Here is a 16,411-nt window from a genome sequence, read left to right on the forward strand (position 1 = left end):
TGTTTCAAAACTGCTCAATCAAAAGTATGGTTTAACTCTGTTAGCTGAATGCTCAGATCAGAAAGAAGTTTCACAGAATGCTTCTGTGTAGTTTATATTTGAATATATTCCTTTTTCCACTACTACGCTCTTAGCGCTCCAAATGTCCAGTTGCATTTTCTACAGAAAGAGTGTTCAGATCTGCTCAATCAAAGTGTGGTTTAACTCTGTTAGCTGAATGCACAGATCAGAAAGAAGTTTCACCGAATGATTCTGTGTAGTTTATATTTGAAGACATTCCTTTTTCCACTATTACCCTCTTAGCGCTCCGAATCTCCACTTGCATTTTCTTCAAAAAGAGTGTTTCATAACTTTTCAATCAAAAATATGTTTTATCTCTGTTAACTGAATTTACAGATCAGAAATAAGTTTCACAGAATGCATCTGTGTAGTTTTTATTTGAAGATATTCTTTTTCCCAATGTAGGCCTCATAGCGCTTAGCATCTCCAATTGCAGTTTCTACAGAAAGAGTGTTTCAGAACGGCTCAATCAAAAGTAAGGTTCAACTCTGTTAGTTGAATGCACAGAACAGAAAGAATTTTCACAGAATGCTACTGTGTAGTTTATATTTGAATATATTCCTTTTTCCACTATTACCCTCTTAGCGCTCCGAATGTCCACTTGCATTTTCTACAGAAAGAGTGTTCAGAACTGCGCAATCAAAACTAAGGTTCAACTCTTTTAGTTGAACAAACAGAACAGAAAGAAGTTTCACACAATGCTTCTGTGTAGTTTTTATTTGTAGACATTCTTTTTCCCAATATAGGCCTCTTAGCGCTCAGAATGTCCAATTGCAGTTTCTACAGAAAGAGTGATTCAGAAAGGCTCAATCAAACGTAAGGTTCAAATCTGTTAGTTGAATGCACAGAACAGAAAGAAGTTTCATACAATGCTTCTCTGTAGTTTATATTTGAACATATTCTTTTTTCCACTATTACCCACTTAGCGCTACGAATGTCCAGTTGCATTTTCTACAGACAGAGTGTTTCAAAACTGCTCAATCAAAAGTATGGTTTAACTCTGTTAGCTGAATGCTCAGATCAGAAAGAAGTTTCACAGAATGCTTCTGTGTAGTTTATATTTGAATATATTCCTTTTTCCACTACTACGCTCTTAGCGCTCCAAATGTCCAGTTGCATTTTCTACAGAAAGAGTGTTCAGATCTGCTCAATCAAAAGTATGGTTTAACTCTGTTAGCTGAATGCACAGATCAGAAAGAAGTTTCACCGAATGATTCTGTGTAGTTTATATTTGAAGACATTCCTTTATCCACTATTACCCTCTTAGCGCTCCGAATCTCCACTTGCATTTTCTTCAAAAAGAGTGTTTCATAACTGCTCAATCAAAAATATGTTTTATCTCTGTTATCTGAATTTACAGATCAGAAATAAGTTTCACAGAATGCATCTGTGTAGTTTTTATATGAAGATATTCTTTTTCCCAAAGTAGGCCTCATAGCGCTTAGCATGTCCAATTGCAGTTTCTGCAGAAAGAGTGTTTCAGAACGGCTCAATCAAAAGTAAGGTTCAACTCTGTTAGTTGAATGCACAGAACAGAAAGAATTTTCACAGAATGCTAATGTGTAGTTTATATTTGAATATATTCCTTTTTCCACTATTACCCTCTTAGCGCTCCGAATGTCCACTTGCATTTTCTACAGAAAGAGTGTTCAGATCTGCGCAATCAAAAGTATGGTTTAACTCTGTTAGCTTAATGAACATATCAGAAATAAGTTTCACACAATGCTTCTGTGTAGTTTTTATTTGAAGATATTATTTTTCCCAATAGAGTCCTCTTAGCGCTCAGAATGTCCAATTGCAGTTTCTACAGAAAGAGTGTTTCAGAAAGGCTCAATCAAAAGTAAGGTTCAACTCTGTTAGTTGAATGCACAGAACAGAAAGAAGTTTCATACAATGCTTCTGTGTAGTTTATATTTGAACATATTCTTTTTTCCACTATTACCCACTTAGCGCTACGAATGTCCAGTTGCATTTTCTACAGACAGGGTGTTTCAAAACTGCTCAATCAAAAGTATGGTTTAACTCTGTTAGCTGAATGCTCAGATCAGAAAGAAGTTTCACAGAATGCTTCTGTGTAGTTTATATTTGAATATATTCCTTTTTCCACTACTAAACTCTTAGCGCTCCAAATGTCCAGTTGCATTTTCTACAGAAAGAGTGTTCAGATCTGCTCAATCAAAAGTATGGTTTAACTCTGTTAGCTGAATGCACAGATCAGAAAGAAGTTTCACAGAATGATTCTGTGTAGTTTATATTTGGAGACATTCCTTTTTCCACTATTACCCTCTTAGCGCTCCGAATCTCCACTTGCATTTTCTACAGAAAGAATGTTTCAGAACGGCTCAATCAAAACTAAGGTTCAACTCTTTTAGTTGAACAAACAGAACAGAAAGAAGTTTCACACAATGCTTCTGTGTAGTTTTTATTTGTAGACATTCTTTTTCCCAATATAGGCCTCTTAGCGCTCAGAATGTCCAATTGCAGTTTCTACAGAAAGAGTGATTCAGAAAGGCTCAATCAAACGTAAGGTTCAAATCTGTTAGTTGAATGCACAGAACAGAAAGAAGTTTCATACAATGCTTCTCTGTAGTTTATATTTGAACATATTCTTTTTTCCACTATTACCCACTTAGCGCTACGAATGTCCAGTTGCATTTTCTACAGACAGAGTGTTTCAAAACTGCTCAATCAGAAGTATGGTTTAAATCTGTTAGCTGAATGCTCAGATCAGAAAGAAGTTTCACAGAATGCTTCTGTGTAGTTTATATTTGAATATATTCCTTTTTCCACTACTACGCTCTTAGCGCTCCAAATGTCCAGTTGCATTTTCTACAGAAAGAGTGTTCAGATCTGCTCAATCAAAAGTATGCTTTAACTCTGTTAGCTGAATGCACAGATCAGAAAGAAGTTTCACCGAATGATTCTGTGTAGTTTATATTTGAAGACATTCCTTTTTCCACTATTACCCTCTTAGCGCTCCGAATCTCCACTTGCATTTTCTTCAAAAAGAGTGTTTCATAACTGCTCAATCAAAAATATGTTTTATCTCTGTTAACTGAATTTACAGATCAGAAATAAGTTTCACAGAATGCATCTGTGTAGTTTTTATATGAAGATATTCTTTTTCCCAAAGTAGGCCTCATAGCGCTTAGCATGTCCAATTGCAGTTTCTGCAGAAAGAGTGTTTCAGAACGGCTCAATCAAAAGTAAGGTTCAACTCTGTTAGTTGAATGCACAGAACAGAAAGAATTTTCACAGAATGCTAATGTGTAGTTTATATTTGAATATATTCCTTTTTCCACTATTACCCTCTTAGCGCTCCGAATGTCCACTTGCATTTTCTACAGAAAGAGTGTTCAGAACTGCGCAATCAAAAGTATGGTTTAACTCTGTTAGCTTAATGAACATATCAGAAATAAGTTTCACACAATGCTTCTGTGTAGTTTTTATTTGAAGATATTATTTTTCCCAATAGAGGCCTCTTAGCGCTCAGAATGTCCAATTGCAGTTTCTACAGAAAGAATGTTTCAGAAAGGCTCAATCAAAAGTAAGGTTCAACTCTGTTAGTTGAATGCACAGAACAGAAAGAAGTTTCATACAATGCTTCTGTGTAGTTTATATTTGAACATATTCTTTTTTCCACTATTACCCACTTAGCGCTACGAATGTCCAGTTGCATTTTCTACAGACAGGGTGTTTCAAAACTGCGCAATCAAAGGTATGGTTTAACTCTGTTAGCTGAATGCTCAGATCAGAAAGAAGTTTCACAGAATGCTTCTGTGTAGTTTATATTTGAATATATTCCTTTTTCCACTACTAAACTCTTAGCGCTCCAAATGTCCAGTTGCATTTTCTACAGAAAGAGTGTTCAGATCTGCTCAATCAAAAGTATGGTTTAACTCTGTTAGCTGAATGCACAGATCAGAAAGAAGTTTCACAGAATGATTCTGTGTAGTTTATATTTGGAGACATTCCTTTTTCCACTATTACCCTCTTAGCGCTCCGAATCTCCACTTGCATTTTCTACAGAAAGAATGTTTCAGAACGGCTCAATCAAAACTAAGGTTCAACTCTTTTAGTTGAACAAACAGAACAGAAAGAAGTTTCACACAATTCTTCTGTGTAGTTTTTATTTGTAGACATTCTTTTTCCAAATATAGGCCTCTTAGCGCTCAGAATGTCCAATTGCAGTTTCTACAGAAGGAGTGTTTCAGAACGGCTCAATCAAAAGTAAGGTTCAACACTGTTAGTTGAATGCACAGAACAGAAAGAAGTTTCATACAATGCTTCTGTGTAGTTTATATTTGAACATATTCTTTTTTCCACTATTACCCACTTAGCGCTACGAATGTCCAGTTGCATTTTCTACAGACAGAGTGTTTCAAAACTGCTCAAACAAAAGTATGGTTTAACTCTGTTAGCTGAATGCTCAGATCAGAAAGAAGTTTCACAGAATGCTTCTGTGTAGTTTATATTTGAATATATTCCTTTTTCCACTACTACGCTCTTAGCGCTCCAAATGTCCAGTTGCATTTTCTACAGAAAGAGTGTTCAGATCTGCTCAATCAAAAGTATGCTTTAACTCTGTTAGCTGAATGCACAGATCAGAAAGAAGTTTCACCGAATGATTCTGTGTAGTTTATATTTGAAGACATTCCTTTTTCCACTATTACCCTCTTAGCGCTCCGAATCTCCACTTGCATTTTCTACAAAAAGAGTGTTTCATAACTGCTCAATCAAAAATATGTTTTATCTCTGTTAACTGAATTTACAGATCAGAAATAAGTTTCACAGAATGCATCTGTGTAGTTTTTATTTGAAGATATTCTTTTTCCCAATGTAGGCCTCTTAGCGCTTAGCATGTCCAATTGCAGTTTCTACAGAAAGAGTGTTTCAGAACGGCTCAATCAAAAGTAAGGTTCAACTCTGTTAGTTGAATGCACAGAACAGGAAGAATTTTCACTGAATGCTTCTGTGTAGTTTATATTTGAATATATTCCTTTTTCCACTATTACCTTCTTAGCGCTCCGAATGTCCACTTGCATTTTCTACAGAAAGAGTGTTCAGAACTGCGCAATCAAAACTAAGGTTCAAATCTTTTAGTTGAACAAACAGAACAGAAAGAAGTTTCACACAATGCTTCTGTGTAGTTTTTATTTGTAGACATTCTTTTTCCCAATATAGGCCTCTTAGCGCTCAGAATGTCCAATTGCAGTTTCTACAGAAAGAGTGATTCAGAACGGCTCAATCAAACGTAAGGTTCAACTCTGTTAGTTAAATGCACAGAACAGAAAGAAGTTTCATACAATGCTTCTGTGTAGTTTATATTTGAACATATTCTTTTTTCCACTATTACCCACTTAGCGCTACGAATGTCCAGTTGCATTTTCTACAGACAGAGTGTTTCAAAACTGCTCAATCAAAAGTATGCTTTAACTCTGTTAGCTGAATGCTCAGATCAGAAAGAAGTTTCACAGAATGCTTCTGTGTAGTTTATATTTGAATATATTCCTTTTTCCACTACTACGCTCTTAGCGCTCCAAATGTCCCGTTGCAATTTCTACAGAAAGAGTGTTCAGATCTGCTCAATCAAAAGTATGGTTTAACTCTGTTAGCTGAATGCACAGATCAGAAAGAAGTTTCACCGAATGATTCTGTGTAGTTTATATTTGAAGACATTCCTTTTTCCACTATTACCCTCTTAGCGCTCCGAATCTCCACTTGCATTTTCTACAAAAAGAGTGTTTCATAACTGCTCAATCAAAAATATGTTTTATCTCTGTTAACTGAATTTACAGATCAGAAATAAGTTTCACAGAATGCATCTGTGTAGTTTTTATTTGAAGATATTCTTTTTCCCAATGTAGGCCTCTTAGCGCTTAGCATGTCCAATTGCAGTTTCTACAGAAAGAGTGTTTCAGAACGGCTCAAACAAAAGTAAGGTTCAACTCTGTTAGTTGAATGCACAGAACAGGAAGAATTTTCACAGAATGCTACTGTGTAGTTTATATTTGAATATATTCTTTTTCCACTATTACCCTCTTAGCGCTCCGAATGTCCACTTGCATTTTCTACAGAAAGATTGTTCAGAACTGCGCAATCAAAACTAAGGTTCAACTCTTTTAGTTGAACAAACAGAACAGAAAGAAGTTTCACACAATGCTTCTGTGTAGTTTTTATTTGTAGACATTCTTTTTCCCAATATAGGCCTCTTAGCGCTCAGAATGTCCAATTGCAGTTTCTACAGAAAGAGTGATTCAGAACGGCTCAATCAAACGTAAGGTTCAACTCTGTTAGTTGAATGCACAGAACAGAAAGAAGTTTCATACAATGCTTCTGTGTAGTTTATATTTGAACATATTCTTTTTTCCACTATTACCCACTTAGCGCTACGAATGTCCAGTTGCATTTTCTACAGACAGAGTGTTTCAAAACTGCTCAATCAAAAGTATGGTTTAACTCTGTTAGCTGAATGCTCAGATCAGAAAGAAGTTTCACAGAATGCTTCTGTGTAGTTTATATTTGAATATATTCCTTTTTCCACTACTACGCTCTTAGCGCTCCAAATGTCCAGTTGCATTTTCTACAGAAAGAGTGTTCAGATCTGCTCAATCAAAGTGTGGTTTAACTCTGTTAGCTGAATGCACAGATCAGAAAGAAGTTTCACCGAATGATTCTGTGTAGTTTATATTTGAAGACATTCCTTTTTCCACTATTACCCTCTTAGCGCTCCGAATCTCCACTTGCATTTTCTTCAAAAAGAGTGTTTCATAACTTTTCAATCAAAAATATGTTTTATCTCTGTTAACTGAATTTACAGATCAGAAATAAGTTTCACAGAATGCATCTGTGTAGTTTTTATTTGAAGATATTCTTTTTCCCAATGTAGGCCTCATAGCGCTTAGCATCTCCAATTGCAGTTTCTACAGAAAGAGTGTTTCAGAACGGCTCAATCAAAAGTAAGGTTCAACTCTGTTAGTTGAATGCACAGAACAGAAAGAATTTTCACAGAATGCTACTGTGTAGTTTATATTTGAATATATTCCTTTTTCCACTATTACCCTCTTAGCGCTCCGAATGTCCACTTGCATTTTCTACAGAAAGAGTGTTCAGAACTGCGCAATCAAAACTAAGGTTCAACTCTTTTAGTTGAACAAACAGAACAGAAAGAAGTTTCACACAATGCTTCTGTGTAGTTTTTATTTGTAGACATTCTTTTTCCCAATATAGGCCTCTTAGCGCTCAGAATGTCCAATTGCAGTTTCTACAGAAAGAGTGATTCAGAAAGGCTCAATCAAACGTAAGGTTCAAATCTGTTAGTTGAATGCACAGAACAGAAAGAAGTTTCATACAATGCTTCTCTGTAGTTTATATTTGAACATATTCTTTTTTCCACTATTACCCACTTAGCGCTACGAATGTCCAGTTGCATTTTCTACAGACAGAGTGTTTCAAAACTGCTCAATCAAAAGTATGGTTTAACTCTGTTAGCTGAATGCTCAGATCAGAAAGAAGTTTCACAGAATGCTTCTGTGTAGTTTATATTTGAATATATTCCTTTTTCCACTACTACGCTCTTAGCGCTCCAAATGTCCAGTTGCATTTTCTACAGAAAGAGTGTTCAGATCTGCTCAATCAAAAGTATGGTTTAACTCTGTTAGCTGAATGCACAGATCAGAAAGAAGTTTCACCGAATGATTCTGTGTAGTTTATATTTGAAGACATTCCTTTATCCACTATTACCCTCTTAGCGCTCCGAATCTCCACTTGCATTTTCTTCAAAAAGAGTGTTTCATAACTGCTCAATCAAAAATATGTTTTATCTCTGTTATCTGAATTTACAGATCAGAAATAAGTTTCACAGAATGCATCTGTGTAGTTTTTATATGAAGATATTCTTTTTCCCAAAGTAGGCCTCATAGCGCTTAGCATGTCCAATTGCAGTTTCTGCAGAAAGAGTGTTTCAGAACGGCTCAATCAAAAGTAAGGTTCAACTCTGTTAGTTGAATGCACAGAACAGAAAGAATTTTCACAGAATGCTAATGTGTAGTTTATATTTGAATATATTCCTTTTTCCACTATTACCCTCTTAGCGCTCCGAATGTCCACTTGCATTTTCTACAGAAAGAGTGTTCAGATCTGCGCAATCAAAAGTATGGTTTAACTCTGTTAGCTTAATGAACATATCAGAAATAAGTTTCACACAATGCTTCTGTGTAGTTTTTATTTGAAGATATTATTTTTCCCAATAGAGTCCTCTTAGCGCTCAGAATGTCCAATTGCAGTTTCTACAGAAAGAGTGTTTCAGAAAGGCTCAATCAAAAGTAAGGTTCAACTCTGTTAGTTGAATGCACAGAACAGAAAGAAGTTTCATACAATGCTTCTGTGTAGTTTATATTTGAACATATTCTTTTTTCCACTATTACCCACTTAGCGCTACGAATGTCCAGTTGCATTTTCTACAGACAGGGTGTTTCAAAACTGCTCAATCAAAAGTATGGTTTAACTCTGTTAGCTGAATGCTCAGATCAGAAAGAAGTTTCACAGAATGCTTCTGTGTAGTTTATATTTGAATATATTCCTTTTTCCACTACTAAACTCTTAGCGCTCCAAATGTCCAGTTGCATTTTCTACAGAAAGAGTGTTCAGATCTGCTCAATCAAAAGTATGGTTTAACTCTGTTAGCTGAATGCACAGATCAGAAAGAAGTTTCACAGAATGATTCTGTGTAGTTTATATTTGGAGACATTCCTTTTTCCACTATTACCCTCTTAGCGCTCCGAATCTCCACTTGCATTTTCTACAGAAAGAATGTTTCAGAACGGCTCAATCAAAACTAAGGTTCAACTCTTTTAGTTGAACAAACAGAACAGAAAGAAGTTTCACACAATTCTTCTGTGTAGTTTTTATTTGTAGACATTCTTTTTCCAAATATAGGCCTCTTAGCGCTCAGAATGTCCAATTGCAGTTTCTACAGAAGGAGTGTTTCAGAACGGCTCAATCAAAAGTAAGGTTCAACTCTGTTAGTTGAATGCACAGAACAGAAAGAAGTTTCATACAATGCTTCTGTGTAGTTTATATTTGAACATATTCTTTTTTCCACTATTACCCACTTAGCGCTACGAATGTCCAGTTGCATTTTCTACAGACAGAGTGTTTCAAAACTGCTCAAACAAAAGTATGGTTTAACTCTGTTAGCTGAATGCTCAGATCGGAAAGAAGTTTCACAGAATGCTTCTGTGTAGTTTATATTTGAATATATTCCTTTTTCCACTACTACGCTCTTAGCGCTCCAAATGTCCAGTTGCATTTTCTACAGAAAGAGTGTTCAGATCTGCTCAATCAAAAGTATGGTTTAACTCTGTTAGCTGAATGCACAGATCAGAAAGAAGTTTCACCGAATGATTCTGTGTAGTTTATATTTGAAGACATTCCTTTTTCCACTATTACCCTCTTAGCGCTCCGAATCTCCACTTGCATTTTCTACAAAAAGAGTGTTTCATAACTGCTCAATCAAAAATATGTTTTATCTCTGTTAACTGAATTTACAGATCAGAAATAAGTTTCACAGAATGCATCTGTGTAGTTTTTATTTGAAGATATTCTTTTTCCCAATGTAGGCCTCTTAGCGCTTAGCATGTCCAATTGCAGTTTCTACAGAAAGAGTGTTTCAGAACGGCTCAATCAAAAGTAAGGTTCAACTCTGTTAGTTGAATGCACAGAACAGGAAGAATTTTCACTGAATGCTACTGTGTAGTTTATATTTGAATATATTCCTTTTTCCACTATTACCTTCTTAGCGCTCCGAATGTCCACTTGCATTTTCTACAGAAAGAGTGTTCAGAACTGCGCAATCAAAACTAAGGTTCAAATCTTTTAGTTGAACAAACAGAACAGAAAGAAGTTTCACACAATGCTTCTGTGTAGTTTTTATTTGTAGACATTCTTTTTCCCAATATAGGCCTCTTAGCGCTCAGAATGTCCAATTGCAGTTTCTACAGAAAGAGTGATTCAGAACGGCTCAATCAAACGTAAGGTTCAACTCTGTTAGTTAAATGCACAGAACAGAAAGAAGTTTCATACAATGCTTCTGTGTAGTTTATATTTGAACATATTCTTTTTTCCACTATTACCCACTTAGCGCTACGAATGTCCAGTTGCATTTTCTACAGACAGAGTGTTTCAAAACTGCTCAATCAAAAGTATGGTTTAACTCTGTTAGCTGAATGCTCAGATCAGAAAGAAGTTTCACAGAATGCTTCTGTGTAGTTTATATTTGAATATATTCCTTTTTCCACTACTACGCTCTTAGCGCTCCAAATGTCCCGTTGCATTTTCTACAGAAAGAGTGTTCAGATCTGCTCAATCAAAAGTATGGTTTAACTCTGTTAGCTGAATGCACAGATCAGAAAGAAGTTTCACCGAATGATTCTGTGTAGTTTATATTTGAAGACATTCCTTTTTCCACTATTACCCACTTAGCGCTCCGAATCTCCACTTGCATTTTCTACAAAAAGAGTGTTTCATAACTGCTCAATCAAAAATATGTTTTATCTCTGTTAACTGAATTTACAGATCAGAAATAAGTTTCACAGAATGCATCTGTGTAGTTTTTATTTGAAGATATTCTTTTTCCCAATGTAGGCCTCTTAGCGCTTAGCATGTCCAATTGCAGTTTCTACAGAAAGAGTGTTTCAGAACGGCTCAAACAAAAGTAAGGTTCAACTCTGTTAGTTGAATGCACAGAACAGGAAGAATTTTCACAGAATGCTACTGTGTAGTTTATATTTGAATATATTCCTTTTTCCACTATTACCCTCTTAGCGCTCCGAATGTCCACTTGCATTTTCTACAGAAAGAGTGTTCAGAACTGCGCAATCAAAACTAAGGTTCAACTCTTTTAGTTGAACAAACAGAACAGAAAGAAGTTTCACACAATGCTTCTGTGTAGTTTTTATTTGTAGACATTCTTTTTCCCAATATAGGCCTCTTAGCGCTCAGAATGTCCAATTGCAGTTTCTACAGAAAGAGTGATTCAGAACGGCTCAATCAAACGTAAGGTTCAACTCTGTTAGTTGAATGCACAGAACAGAAAGAAGTTTCATACAATGCTTCTGTGTAGTTTATATTTGAACATATTCTTTTTTCCACTATTACCCACTTAGCGCTACGAATGTCCAGTTGCATTTTCTACAGACAGAGTGTTTCAAAACTGCTCAATCAAAAGTATGGTTTAACTCTGTTAGCTGAATGCTCAGATCAGAAAGAAGTTTCACAGAATGCTTCCGTGTAGTTTATATTTGAATATATTCCTTTTTCCACTACAACGCTCTTAGCGCTCCAAATGTCCAGTTGCATTTTCTACAGAAAGAGTGTTCAGATCTGCTCAATCAAAGTATGGTTTAACTCTGTTAGCTGAATGCACATATCAGAAAGAAGTTTCACCGAATGATTCTGTGTAGTTTATATTTGAAGACATTCCTTTTTCCACTATTACCCTCTTAGCGCTCCGAATCTCCACTTGCATTTTCTTCAAAAAGAGTGTTTCATAACTTCTCAATCAAAAATATGTTTTATCTCTGTTAACTGAATTTACAGATCAGAAATAAGTTTCACAGAATGCATCTGTGTAGTTTTTATTTGAAGATATTCTTTTTCCCAATGTAGGCCTCATAGCGCTTAGCATCTCCAATTGCAGTTTCTACAGAAAGAGTGTTTCAGAACGGCTCAATCAAAAGTAAGGTTCAACTCTGTTAGTTGAATGCACAGAACAGAAAGAATTTTCACAGAATGCTACTGTGTAGTTTATATTTGAATATATTCCTTTTTCCACTATTACCCTCTTAGCGCTCCGAATGTCCACTTGCATTTTCTACAGAAAGAGTGTTCAGAACTGCGCAATCAAAAGTATGGTTTAACTCTGTTAGCTTAATGAACATATCAGAAATAAGTTTCACACAATGCTTCTGTGTAGTTTTTATTTGAAGATATTATTTTTCCCAATAGAGGCCTCTTAGCGCTCAGAATGTCCAATTGCAGTTTCTACAGAAAGAGTGTTTCAGAAAGGCTCAATCAAAAGTAAGGTTCAACTCTGTTAGTTGAATGCACAGAACAGAAAGAAGTTTCATACAATGCTTCTGTGTAGTTTATATTTGAACATATTCTTTTTTCCACTATTACCCACTTAGCGCTACGAATGTCCAGTTGCATTTTCTACAGACAGAGTGTTTCAAAACTGCTCAATCAAAAGTATGGTTTAACTCTGTTAGCTGAATGCTCAGATCAGAAAGAAGTTTCACAGAATGCTTCTGTGTAGTTTATATTTGAATATATTCCTTTTTCCACTAATAATCTCTTAGCGCTCCAAATGTCCAGTTGCATTTTCTACAGAAAGAGTGTTCAGATCTGCTCAATCAAAAGTATGGTTTAACTCTGTTAGCTGAATGCACAGATCAGAAAGAAGTTTCACAGAATGATTCTGTGTAGTTTATATTTGGAGACATTCCTTTTTCCACTATTACCCTCTTAGCGCTCCGAATCTCCACTTGCATTTTCTACAGAAAGAGTGTTTCAGAACGGCTCAATCAAAACTAAGGTTCAACTCTTTTAGTTGAACAAACAGAACAGAAAGAAGTTTCACACAATTCTTCTGTGTAGTTTTTATTTTTAGACATTCTTTTTCCCAATAGAGGCCTCTTAGCGCTCAGAATGCCCAATTGCAGTTTCTACAGAAAGAGTGTTTCAGAACGGCTCAATCAAAAGTAAGGTTCAACTCTGTTAGTTGAATGCACAGAACAGAAAGAAGTTTCATACAATGCTTCTGTGTAGTTTATATTTGAACATATCCTTTTTTCCACTATTACCCACTTAGCGCTACGAATGTCCAGTTGCATTTTCTACAGACAGAGTGTTTCAAAACTGCTCAAACAAAAGTATGGTTTAACTCTGTTAGCTGAATGCTCAGATCAGAAAGAAGTTTCACAGAATGCTTCTGTGTAGTTTATATTTGAATATATTCCTTTTTCCACTACTACGCTCTTAGCGCTCCAAATCTCCAGTTGCATTTTCTACAGAAAGAGTGTTCAGATCTGCTCAATCAAAAGTATGGTTTAACTCTGTTAGCTGAATGCACAGATCAGAAAGAAGTTTCACCGAATGATTCTGTGTAGTTTATATTTGAAGACATTCCTTTTTCCACTATTACCCTCTTAGCGCTCCGAATCTCCACTTGCATTTTCTACAAAAAGAGTGTTTCATAACTGCTCAATCAAAAATATGTTTTATCTCTGTTAACTGAATTTACAGATCAGAAATAAGTTTCACAGAATGCATCTGTGTAGTTTTTATTTGAAGATATTCTTTTTCCCAACGTAGGCCTCTTAGCGCTTAGCATGTCCAATTGCAGTTTCTACAGAAAGAGTGTTTCAGAACGGCTCAATCAAAATTAAGGTTCAACTCTGTTAGTTGAATGCACAGAATAGGAAGAATTTTCACAGAATGCTACTGTGTAGTTTATATTTGAATATATTCCTTTTTCCACTATTACCCTCTTAGCGCTCCGAATGTCCACTTGCATTTTCTACAGAAAGAGTGTTCAGAACTGCGCAATCAAAACTAAGGTTCAACTCTTTTAGTTGAACAAACAGAACAGAAAGAAGTTTCACACAATGCTTCTGTGTAGTTTTTATTTGTAGACATTCTTTTTCCCAATATAGGCCTCTTAGCGCTCAGAATGTCCAATTGCAGTTTCTACAGAAAGAGTGATTCAGAACGGCTCAATCAAACGTAAGGTTCAACTCTGTTATTTAAATGCACAGAACAGAAAGAAGTCTCATACAATGCTTCTGTGTAGTTTATATTTGAACATATACTTTTTTCCACTATTACCCACTTAGCGCTACGAATGTCCAGTTGCATTTTCTACAGACAGAGTGTTTCAAAACTGCTCAATCAAAAGTATGGTTTAACTCTGTTAGCTGAATGCTCAGATCAGAAAGAAGTTTCACAGAATGCTTCTGTGTAGTTTATATTTGAATATATTCCTTTTTCCACTACTACGCTCTTAGCGCTCCAAATGTCCAGTTGCATTTTCTACAGAAAGAGTGTTCAGATCTGCTCAATCAAAAGTATGGTTTAACTCTGTTAGCTGAATGCACAGATCAGAAAGAAGTTTCACCGAATGATTCTGTGTAGTTTATATTTGAAGACATTCCTTTTTCCACTATTACCCTCTTAGCGCTCCGAATCTCCACTTGCATTTTCTACAAAAAGAGTGTTTTATAACTGCTCAATCAAAAATATGTTTTATCTCTGTTAACTGAATTTACAGATCAGAAATAAGTTTCACAGAATGCATCTGTGTAGTTTTTATTTGAAGATATTCTTTTTCCCAATGTAGGCCTCTTAGCGCTTAGCATGTCCAATTGCAGTTCCTACAGAAAGAGTGTTTCAGAACGGCTCAATCAAAAGTAAGGTTCAACTCTGTTAGTTGAATGCACAGAACAGGAAGAATTTTCACAGAATGCTACTGTGTAGTTTATATTTGAATATATTCTTTTTCCACTATTACCCTCTTAGCGCTCCGAATGTCCACTTGCATTTTCTACAGAAAGAGTGTTCAGAACTGCGCAATCAAAACTAAGTTTCAACTCTTTTAGTTGAACAAACAGAACATAAAGAAGTTTCACACAATGCTTCTGTGTAGTTTTTATTTGTAGACATTCTTTTTCCCAATATAGGCCTCTTAGCGCTCAGAATGTCCAATTGCAGTTTCTACAGAAAGAGTGATTCAGAACGGCTCAATCAAACGTAAGGTTCAACTCTGTTAGTTGAATGCACAGAACAGAAAGAAGTTTCATACAATGCTTCTGTGTAGTTTATATTTGAACATATTCTTTTTTCCACTATTACCCACTTAGCGCTACGAATGTCCAGTTGCATTTTCTACAGACAGAGTGTTTCAAAACTGCTCAATCAAAAGTATGGTTTAACTCTGTTAGCTGAATGCTCAGATCAGAAAGAAGTTTCACAGAATGCTTCTGTGTAGTTTATATTTGAATATATTCCTTTTTCCACTACTACGCTCTTAGCGCTCCAAATGTCCAGTTGCATTTTCTACAGAAAGAGTGTTCAGATCTGCTCAATCAAAAGTATGGTTTAACTCTGTTAGCTGAATGCACAGATCAGAAAGAAGTTTCACCGAATGATTCTGTGTAGTTTATATTTGAAGACATTCCTTTTTCCACTATTACCCTCTTAGCGCTCCGAATCTCCACTTGCATTTTCTACAAAAAGAGTGTTTCAAAACTGCTCAATCAAAAGTATGGTTTAACTCTGTTAGCTGAATGCTCAGATCAGAAAGAAGTTTCACAGAATGCTTCTGTGTAGTTTATATTTGAATATATTCCTTTTTCCACTACTACTCTCTTAGCGCTCCAATTGTCCAGTTGCATTTTCTACAGAAAGAGTGTTCAGATCTGCTCAATCAAAAGTATGGTTTAACTCTGTTAGCTGAATGCACAGATCAGAAAGAAGTTTCACCGAATGATTCTGTGTAGTTTATATTTGAAGACATTCCTTTTTCCACTATTACCCTCTTAGCGCTCCGAATCTCCACTTGCATTTTCTACAAAAAGAGTGTTTCATAACTGCTCAATCAAAAATATGTTTTATCTCTGTTAACTGAATTTACAGATCAGAAATAAGTTTCACAGAATGCATCTGTGTAGTTTTTATTTGAAGATATTCTTTTTCCCAATGTAGGCCTCTTAGCACTTAGCATGTCCAATTGCAGTTTCTACAGAAAGAGTGTTTCAGAACGGCTCAATCAAAAGTAAGGTTCAACTCTGTTAGTTGAATGCACAGAACAGGAAGAATTTTCACAGAATGCTACTGTGTAGTTTATATTTGAATATATTCCTTTTTCCACTATTACCCTCTTAGCGCTCCGAATGTCCACTTGCATTTTCTACAGAAAGAGTGTTCAGAACTGCGCAATCAAAACTAAGGTTCAACTCTTTTAGTTGAACAAACAGAACATAAAGAAGTTTCACACAATGCTTCTGTGTAGTTTTTATTTGTAGACATTCTTTTTCCCAATATAGGCCTCTTAGCGCTCAGAATGTCCAATTGCAGTTTCTACAGAAAGAGTGATTCAGAACGGCTCAATCAAACGTAAGGTTCAACTCTGTTAGTTGAATGCACAGAACAGAAAGAAGTTTCATACAATGCTTCTGTGTAGTTTATATTTGAACATATTCTTTTTTCCACTATTACCCGCTTAGTGCTACGAATGTCCAGTTGCATTTTCTACAGACAGAGTGTTTCAAAACTGCTCAATCAAAATTATGGT

Source organism: Symphalangus syndactylus, chromosome 3, assembly GCF_028878055.3.
Source record: "Symphalangus syndactylus isolate Jambi chromosome 3, NHGRI_mSymSyn1-v2.1_pri, whole genome shotgun sequence".
NCBI lineage: Eukaryota > Metazoa > Chordata > Mammalia > Primates > Hylobatidae > Symphalangus > Symphalangus syndactylus.